Raw genomic sequence first — 10,083 nt, forward strand, 5'->3', positions numbered from 1 at the left:
TATTTCTCCGCCATTCCAAAGTAAATTTCTTGAGTGCTACCTTTAAAATTTCCATCATTCGCCTTTGCAATATATAGCTCATGGGACAAAATAGCCTTAAAAACTATTGTGGTATTGAATATGTACTTATGCACTTTATCTCTTATTAAGTTGCTTGTTGTGCGATAACCATGTTCCTGGGGACGCCATCAACTCTTTGTTGAATATCAAGTGAGTTTCTATGCATGTCCGTCTTGTCTGAAGTAAGGGAGATTTACCACTCATTTAATGGTTAGAGCATGCATATTGTTAGAGAAGAACATTGGGCCGCTAACTAAAGCCATGAATCATGGTGGAAGTTTCGAGTTTTGGACATATATCCTCAATCTCATATGAGAATATTAATTGTTGCTACATGCTTATGCATTAAAGAGGAGTCCATTATCTGTTGTCTATGTTGTCCCGGTATGGATGTCTAAGTTGAGAATAATCAAAAGCGAGAAATCCAATGCGAACCTTCTCCTTAGACCTTTGTACAGGCGGCATAGAGGTACCCCTTTGTGACACTTGGTTAAAACATGTGTATTGCAATGATAATCCTGGTAATCCAAGCTAATTAGGACAAGGTGCGGGCACTATTAGTATACTATGCATGAGGCTTGCAACTTGTAAGATATAATTTACATGATACATATGCTTTATTACTACCGTTGACAAAATTGTTTCATGTTTTCAAAACCAAAGCTCTAGCACAAATATAGCAATCGATGCTTTCCTCTTTGAAGGACCATTCTTTTACTTTTATGTTGAGTCGGTTCACCTATTTCTCTCCACCTCAAGAAGCAAACACTTGTGTGAACTGTGCATTGATTCCTACATACTTGCATATTGCACTTGTTATATTACTTTACATTGACAATATCCATGAGATATACATTTTATAAGTTGAAAGTGTTATCACCAGAATTTGACCGAGTCAGAGGTGGGCCGCGATCAAGATGGGCTTGAAGATTATATACGGAAGAAATACGTGAATCGGCCTTGTATACCAAGTTTGGGCTAAATTGCCCGTGTATCTGTAACATATTAGGATACGTGTCGTTTGGAAGTTAGAGTTTGGGCCCGTGCCCGGTTGGGATTGTTCCCACGTTAGAAAGTCCCCTGGACTATAAATATGTATCTAGGGTTTATCGAATAAACAACAACCAACGTTCAACACAAATCAATCTCGGCGCATCGCCAACTCCTTCGTCTCGAGGGTTTCTCCTGGTAAGCACCATGCTGCCTAGATCGCATCTTGCGATCTAGGCGGCATAAGCTTTATTACGTTGTTCATGCGTTGCTCGTATCGAAGCCTTTTTGATGGCGAGCAACGTAGTTATCTTAGATGTGTTAGGGTTAGCATTGTTCTTCGTATCATATGCTTGTCGTAGTGCAACCCTTATACATCTAGCCGCCCCTACACCTATCTTAGGTGTAGGGGCGGCACCCGCTTGATCATTGTTTAGTAGATCCGATCCGTTACGGTTGCTCCTTGTTCTTCAAGGATTAGTTTAATATCTGCAATAGTTAGGCCTTACAAAGGGTTGGAGGATCCAGCGGCGTGTAGGGTGTAGTTTGCTAGCCCTAGACGGGATGTTCCGGGGATCAACCTCGTGTTGGTTTTTAGGCCCTGTCTAGGATCGGCTTACGATCACCGTACGCGAGCGCGAGGCCCAATCGTGAGTAGGATGATCCGATTATGCGGTGAAAACCCTAAATCGTCGTAGATCGCTTCAGCTTTATCTTGATCAAGCGGGACCACCATATATTCGTACACCTTGTACGAATCATGGGTGGATCGGCTCTTTGAGCCGATTCACGGGACAACTTCGAGAGCCGATCGAGGCTCGTATTTAATGTTTACGTGTATGCCATGCAGGAAACTAAGCGAGGCATTCTCCAACACCTTCCCGACCAGGTATAGGTCAGGTGGCACGCCCTTGCATCGGCATCGGACGTGCGTGCCCAGAAGGCTTTGCGGGCCGTCGCTCTGAGGGACCAGGGCCAGCCGCAGCCCTGAGTTGTTCCCGGCTCTACGGTGCTGCCCGTCGCTGCCCGCCGGTGGGTTTCTGACCGCAACACATTCTGGCACGCCCGGTGGGACAATCTTCGACATCAACCATATCGCCATCTGCATCCGAGATGGCGGAAGATACTCCGGTCAAGTACGAGGATCTGACTGACGAGCTCAAGAAGAAACATGACGAGATCAAGGCAGTCCTCGAAGCCGACCTCATCGGCTCTTTTCACAGAACCCGCTCACATGGCATCAGGTGGAAAGGGTTCTCACCTGAAGGCGCGCTCGATGGAGTGGACCTGTCCGCCCCGTCAGAAGAACGCACCCGGTCGCTGCGTCAGGAGATCAACTTCATGGTGGCTCATTCGCTACACCGCCATTCTGAGAGCCTGGTGAACACTTTGGAGCGTGTCGCTCTTCGCGTGATCCAGGAAATCATGAGCCATCAGTATTCTCCATCAGGACCGGCGCTGGGGACTTACCAAGGAGAGATGCCACTCCAGTCCCGTCCGCCGCTGCCGTTCGCGTTGGCAGCACCAGAAGTGCCGAACTCATCGGCATACGTCATCTACAAGATTGGTGGTGACCCTAGTGACTACCAATTCCTACATGAGGCGCCCAAGGAGATCCCGCACGGATACACGTGCGCATACGTGCCGAGGCTGCGATGACTCGGGCACTCTCGAACCAGCCGCAACGGCGGGGACTTCGGGACAGCGGGAGGAACGTCGGGAGCGGATCTTGAGAAGCAAACGTGGCTAGCTAAGTACGCCACTCCGACAAACCTCCGAGCTCAGCTCCTGCAGGTTGGCTCGGAGCTGGAAAAGCAAGCATGGCTGGCTAAGTATGCCACCCGGCGAATCTTCGGGGTTCGACGCCTTCAGCCATCACCGCGGATCAGATTTGTACAATTCTGAAAGATCGGTTCGGCATGATGCCGAAAAGGAGGACAATCGGCTATACCAAGCCGTACCCCAACGAGTACGAATTGATCCCGCTACCACCCAAATATCGGCTCCCTGATTTCACAAAGTTCGGCGGATCGGATGGTTCCAGCTCCATCGAGCATGTGAGCCGATATTTGGCACGGTGGGCACGATCTCAGCATCGGACGAGGCTGCGTGTGAGGTTCTTCGCACGGTCCCTCACAGGATCGGCTTTCGGGTGGTACACATCGCTGTCACCGAACTCAATCCGGACTTGGAAGCAGTTGGAAGAGCAGTTCCACATACAGTATCACTCAGAGGCTTCCGAGGCTGGCATTGCCGATCTTGCACAAGTACGACGCGAAGCGCGGGGAAACGGTGTCGGAATACATCCAGCGCTTCGGGACTATTAGGAACCGATGCTATTCGGTTCACGTAAGTGAAAAGAAGCGATCGAGTTGGCGGTGGTGGGTCTCTCATCATCGATCAAGGACGTGGCCTCCCGGGCGAGACTACCCTTCATTGGCGCACATGGTGCGAAGGCTGTCGACATATGAACAGCGCCACCCAGATGTTTACTAGGACAAATTCAAGCGTGCGGTGGTCCTGGTTGAGGCAGACGAGGACGAAGGTGCTGCGGGAGATCAAGAGGTAGCAGTGGCTGAATGGACTCGGGCGGCAAGCCCTGTGTCCTGTAAGTGGGTTAAGCCACAAGGCCCTCCAAAAGGGTTCGACTTCGACGTGACCAAAGCTGAGCAGATTTTCGACCTCTTACTCAAGGAGAAGCAGCTAAAGGTACCCGAAGGCCACAAAATCCCCACGGTGCAGGAGCTGAACGGAAAGCCATACTGCAAATGGCATAACTCGGTCTCCCATGCCACCAACGACTGCAGGGTGTGGCGTCAGCAGATCCAAATGGCGATAGAACAAGGACGTCTGATTTTCAACCAGTACGCCATGAAGATCGACACACACCCCTTCCCCGCCGTTAACATGGTGGAGTGCACTTACCCTGGAGGGTGCCAGCCAGATGTCTCATGCAATATCAACATGGTAGGACCTGGGCACCATTCTGGTAAGGACGGAGATGAGGGCAGCTGCTCTCATAGCAAGGATACAGAGGAAGCCGCTCCACGCGATCGGCTCCGTCACGATGGCAAGCGCCACATCACAGAGGGAGAAGTAAGGAACGTAAGATATCAGCGACCTCTCTCTGATCACCTCCTCAACAAGTATGTGGGTCAATATGACCAACGCCGACGATACAACGACGATGATGAAAGAGATCGCCTGGCTAGGGACGCCAGGAGACAACGTCGGCATGATCGCGACGAGGAGAGATATGAGCGCCTCGCCAAAGAAAAGTCGAGAGAGCAAGACGACGTGGATAGGCACTGGGACTGCCCCTTCTTCAGACACTGCTGGGATTCAGGAATGAGCCGATTGCCAACAATCGGCAACTGCCCAGAATGCAAACAAAAGAAGAAGGATGCAGCTAACGTGTCCGTGTTCAAGCGTCTAGGGCCTCTCCCGCCTCGGGACAAGCACGCTGAGTCCTCTCGGGTAGAAGATCTCGAGGAACTGGAGGACGATGAAGAAGAAGACAAGTATCATCGGCCAAGGTGGTGCCCTGATGGGCTCGGCCCGTTCCCAAAAGCGAAGGGTTCAGCGACTACGTGGGTTGGAGGAAGGCTGAAAGGTTATACCTGCACACATTGAGGAAGGCGCGGCCTGATCCGGCCGCTAAGATTCAGCGAACCACTGGACGAAGAAGGTCGGCCACAAAGGAAAGAGTGGCGCCCGGACAAAAGAAAGCCGATGATGAGACATCGGCTGGCACAAACATGGTCTCCATCCTTCCAACGGAGTTTAGTGCTCCAGGATTGGACGACTGCGAGCGCATCGACGTGACAAAGGACGGGGTGAGGCTGGTTTTATCCACCGGCCTGACCGTGTAACAAAAGCAATATCGATGAGCAAATGTGGCGATGCCGATCCAAGTGATCGGCCCCACGGATCTATGGAGGAACATTGCAAAAACCTTCATCGAGCAAGCAACGTGGAGGCCGATTCCAGCAATCGGCCAAAATTATCCTCACCATCCATTCTGCCTGGGTTCAGCGCCAATCTAATGGGTAATGGGTTTACGTCGGCTGATGAGCTGGAAGAAGTCTACACTGGTCCTAACAGAGCCGACGCCCACATATAGTGCCTTGGCTAACCACAGAGCCGATTTCAGCAGTTACCTGGCAGAATCGGCTCGGGGGGCACCTTATCAGATGAACATGTGCGATACATGTGCAGTGAAACATTGGGGACCGATAGAAAAATCGGCCTGTAAAAAAAAAAATTTCTCACGCAGTTCCTCGCAAATGTACAGCCGATGCACGGGCATCGACTTTAGAGCTGAGAGACAAAGCCGATGCATGGCCATCGACTCTAGCACAATGACACAGGATCTACCAGTTACGTGTTCAAAACATAAGGACCTCCAGCTCGGTGTCAGAGGGATTCTGTTCCTGAGCCGTTGTGCGAGCATCCGCAAGATTGGCTGGGGCAAGTTCGAGGGATCATAACCCTGACCAATGCCAAGAGCAGCATGGACGTGCAGATCAGGTTAAGGATGGTTGCATCAAATCCGCCAAAGGAAAGAAGCCGATCTGACCAGCAAGGCGCAAGAAGTAGACTGAAGAAACTCGGGGGGCAGCTCACCCTGAAGGTTCTCTCCTCTGAAGAGCCGATTTTGTTCAAATCGGCTGGCTCTGCATGATAGTTCCCTCAGACATGATCGAGCCCAGGTCTAAGTTGCGTATCCTCGTCTCTGTTTCGCCTTAACTGAGACTCGGGGGGCAGCTGACCTGGTAAATGCTCTGTTTCTAGAAGCCAATTGGAGTATCATCGGCTGGTCCTGCGTAGCAACCTTCTTCAAGGATGGTGAATTTTTGCAGAGGAGGATTACCGGAGCTGGTGAGAGGAAGTCAAGGACCCTCGTGAAGGCAAGGGTTTTCCACGTTGTCCACCAGATCTCAGAATCATCAGTCGAAGAAGATGAAGGACGGATTATGAGAGACCGATGCGTTGCCATCGGCTCGTTACGCATTGGCTAAGGGGACAGATCGGCAAAGTCAGTATGAGAGGGAATCGGCTAAATTAAGCTCAAAAGAAATCGGCAAAATCAAATTGGGAGAAGTTCTTCATTGATAAGCAAGACTTCTTACATAAAGAGCTGATTGCTCTCAAAAGGAGGTACTAGGGGATACATTGCCCCATCTACTACTACTGGCCCTATGCTAAGATCCTATCTACGGGCCATCACTGCCCTCGTCATCGCCGTCGTCGCCGCTATCGGCGCTACTCCCGGCGGGCTCGTCATCGCTGCTCCAATGGCCGCCGACCGGGCCCTCATTGTCCTCATCCTCTTCGTCAGCATCGTCGTCGTCGTTGTCGAAGTCACTGAGGTTCCCCGGCCAGGGACAGAAGCGTTTGGCCGGCGGCTCGTCGGAGGAGGTGTCGTCCTCCTCCTCCTCCTCCTCCTCCTTCTCCTCCTCCTCCTCCTCCTCGGGAGAGGTGAAGTCGTCGAAGGAGAAGCGATCGTCATCGCTCTCTTCCTCCGCTTCCCCGTCGGCGAGGAGGCGGAGGTCGGTTTCCCCGTCGGTCAAGGACTTGTCGTCCTCAGACCAGACGGAGAAGTCATGGCTGGGCTCCTCCCCGGCCTCGATGGCGCGGCGGGTGTTGGCCGCGTGAACCTCCTCCTGGTTCGGCTCCGGCGTCGGCTCGCGGGACGAGGAAGATTCGATGGAAAGTCCCGATGAGGCGGAGGAAGAAGAAGACATGGTGGCGCAGGAGGGCTTTTGGAGTGCTAATGCGAAGGGGATGCGGAAGTAAACTGTTCGGAGCGGTCAAATAGAAGGGGATATAGTGGAAATTCAATGCCACAGCAGTTTCCGAGGAAGTGGTGCCTAAAGAAAAAAAAAACTGCCAGGTCACGCGGAGAAGTTGAGAAGGCAAGGCATCATGATGAAGGATACTGCGACGGTTCTGCCACGACATGACCCGACGAAGGAGAAGTAGAGTGATTTTGGAATTATCAATTCAAAAACCAGGGGGGCATGTGTTATCACCAGAATTTGACCGAGTCAGAGGTGGGCCGCGATCAAGATGGGCTTGAAGATTATATACGGAAGAAATACGTGAATCGGCCTTGTATACCAAGTTTGGGCTAAATTGCCCGTGTATCTGTAACATATTAGGATACGTGTCGTTTGGAAGTTAGAGTTTGGGCCCGTGCCCGGTTGGGATTGTTCCCACGTTAGAAAGTCCCCTGGACTATAAATATGTATCTAGGGTTTATCGAATAAACAACAACCAACGTTCAACACAAATCAATCTCGGTGCATCGCCAACTCCTTCGTCTCGAGGGTTTCTCCTGGTAAGCACCATGCCGCCTAGATCGCATCTTGCGATCTAGGCGGCATAAGCTTATTACGTTGTTCATGCGTTGCTCGTGCTGAAGCCTTTTTGATGGCGAGCAACGTAGTTATCTTAGATGTGTTAGGGTTAGCATTGTTCTTCGTATCATATGTTGTCGTAGTGCAACCCTTATACATCTAGCCGCCCTTACACCTATCTTAGGTGTAGGGGCGGCACCCGCTTGATCATTGTTTAGTAGATCCGATCCGTTACGGTTGCTCCTTGTTCTTCAAGGATTAGTTTAATATCTGCAATAGTTAGGCCTTACAAAGGGTTGGAGGATCCGGCGGCGTGTAGGGTGTAGTTTGCTAGCCCTAGACGAGGATGTTCCGGGGATCAACCTCGTGTTGGTTTTTAGGCCCTGTCTAGGATCGGCTTACGATCACCGTACGCGAGCGCGAGGCCCAATCGTGAGTAGGATGATCCGATTATGCGGTGAAAACCCTAAATCGTCGTAGATCGCTTCAGCTTTATCTTGATCAAGCAGGACCACCATATATTCGTACACCTTGTACGAATCATGGGTGGATCGGTTCTTTGAGCCGATTCACGGGATAACTTTGAGAGCCGATCGAGGCTCGTATTTAATGTTTACGTGTATGCCATGCGGGAAACTAAGCGAGGCATTCTCCAACACCTTCACGACCAGGTATAGGTCAGGTGGCACGCCCTTGCATCAGCATCGGACGTGCGTGCCCAGAAGGCTTTGCGGGCCGTCGCTCTGAGGGACCAGGGCCAGCCGCAGCCCTGAGTTGTTCCCGGCTCTACGGTGTTGCCCGTCGCTGCCCGCCGGTGGGTTTCTGACCGCAACAGAAAGCAACCGCTGAAACTTAATCTTCCTTTGTGTTGCTTCAATACCTTTACTTTGATTTATTGCTTTATGAGTTAACTCTTATGCAAGACTTATTGATGCTTGTCTTGAAGTACTATTCATGAAAAGTCTTTGCTTTATGATTCATTTGTTTACTCATGTCATTACCATTGTTTTCATCGCTGCATTCATTACATATGCTTACAATAGTATGATCAAGGTTATGATGGCATGTCACTCCGAAAATTATCTTTGTTATCGTTTACCTGCTCGGGACGAGCGAGAACTAAGCTTGGGGATGCTGATACGTCTCAGACGTATCGATAATTTCTTATGTTCCATGCCACATTATTGATGATATCTACATGTTTTATGCATACTTTATGTCATATTTATGCATTTTCCGGCACTAACCTATTAACGAGATGCCGAAGAGCCGATTCTTTGTTTTCTGCTGTTTTTGGTTTCAGAAATCCTAGTAAGGAAATATTCTCGGAATTGGACGAAATCAACGCCCAGGGGCCTATTTTGCCACGAAGCTTCCAGAAGTCCGAGGGAGAGTCGAAGTGGGGCCACGAGGTGGCGACACACCAGGGCGGCGCTTTACCTGCCCTTTCGCCTACAAATAGCCTTCATCGCGAAACCCCCAGTACCGAGAGCCACGATACGGAAAACCTTCCAGAGACGCCGCCGCCGCCAATCCCATCTCGGGGGATTCAGGAGATCGCCTCCGGCACCCTGCCGGAGAGGGGAATCATCTCCCGGAGGACTCTTCACCGCCATGGTCGCCTCCGGAGTGATGAGTGAGTAGTTCGCCCCTGGACTATGGGTCCATAGCAGTAGCTAGATGGTCGTCTTCTCCTTATGTGCTTCATTGTCGGATCTTGTGAGCTGCCTAACATGATCAAGATCATCTATCCGTAATGCTATATGTTGTGTTTGTCGGGATCCGATGGATAGAGAATACTTTGTTATGTTGATTATCAATCTATTACCTATGTGTTGTTTATGATCTTGCATGCTCTCCGTTATTAGTAGAGGCTGCGGCCAAGTTTTTGCTCTTAACTCCAAGAGGGAGTATTTATGCTCGATAGTGGGTTCATGCCTCCATTAAATGCGGGACGAGTGACGGAAAGTTCTAAGGTTGTGGATGTGTTGTTGCCACTAGGGATAAAACATTGATGCTATGTCCAAGGATGTAGTTATTGATTACATTACGCACCATACTTAATGCAATTGATACATTGTTTGCAACTTAATGCTGGAAGGGGTTCGGATGATAACACTGAAGGTGGACTTTTTAGGCATAGATGCATCTTTGGATAGCGGTCTATGTACTTTGTCGTAATGCCCAATTAAATCTCACTATACTCATCATATCATGTATGTGCATGGTCATGCCTTCTCTATTTGTCAATTGCCCGACTGTAATTTGGTCACCCAACATGCTATTTATCTTATGGGAGAGACACCTCTAGTGAACTGTGGACCCCGGTCCATTCTTTTACATTGAATACAATCTCTTGCAATACTTGTTCTCTTGTTTTTACGCAAACAATCATCATCCACACTATACATCTAATCCTTTGTTACAGCAAGCCGGTGAGATTGACAACCTCACTTGTTTCGTTGGGGCAAAGTACTTTGGTTGTGTTGTGCGGGTTCCACATTGGCGCCGGAATCCACGGTGTTGCGCCGCACTACATCCCGCCGCCATCAACCTTCGACGTGCTTCTTGACTCCCTGCGGGTTCGATTAAACCTTGGTTTCTTGCGAGGGAAACTTGCTACTGTGCGCATCACACCTTCCTCTTGGGGTTCCCAACGGACGTGTCAACT

The sequence above is a fragment of the Lolium rigidum genome, chromosome 2 (genome assembly GCF_022539505.1).
Source record: "Lolium rigidum isolate FL_2022 chromosome 2, APGP_CSIRO_Lrig_0.1, whole genome shotgun sequence".
Lineage (NCBI taxonomy): Eukaryota > Viridiplantae > Streptophyta > Magnoliopsida > Poales > Poaceae > Lolium > Lolium rigidum.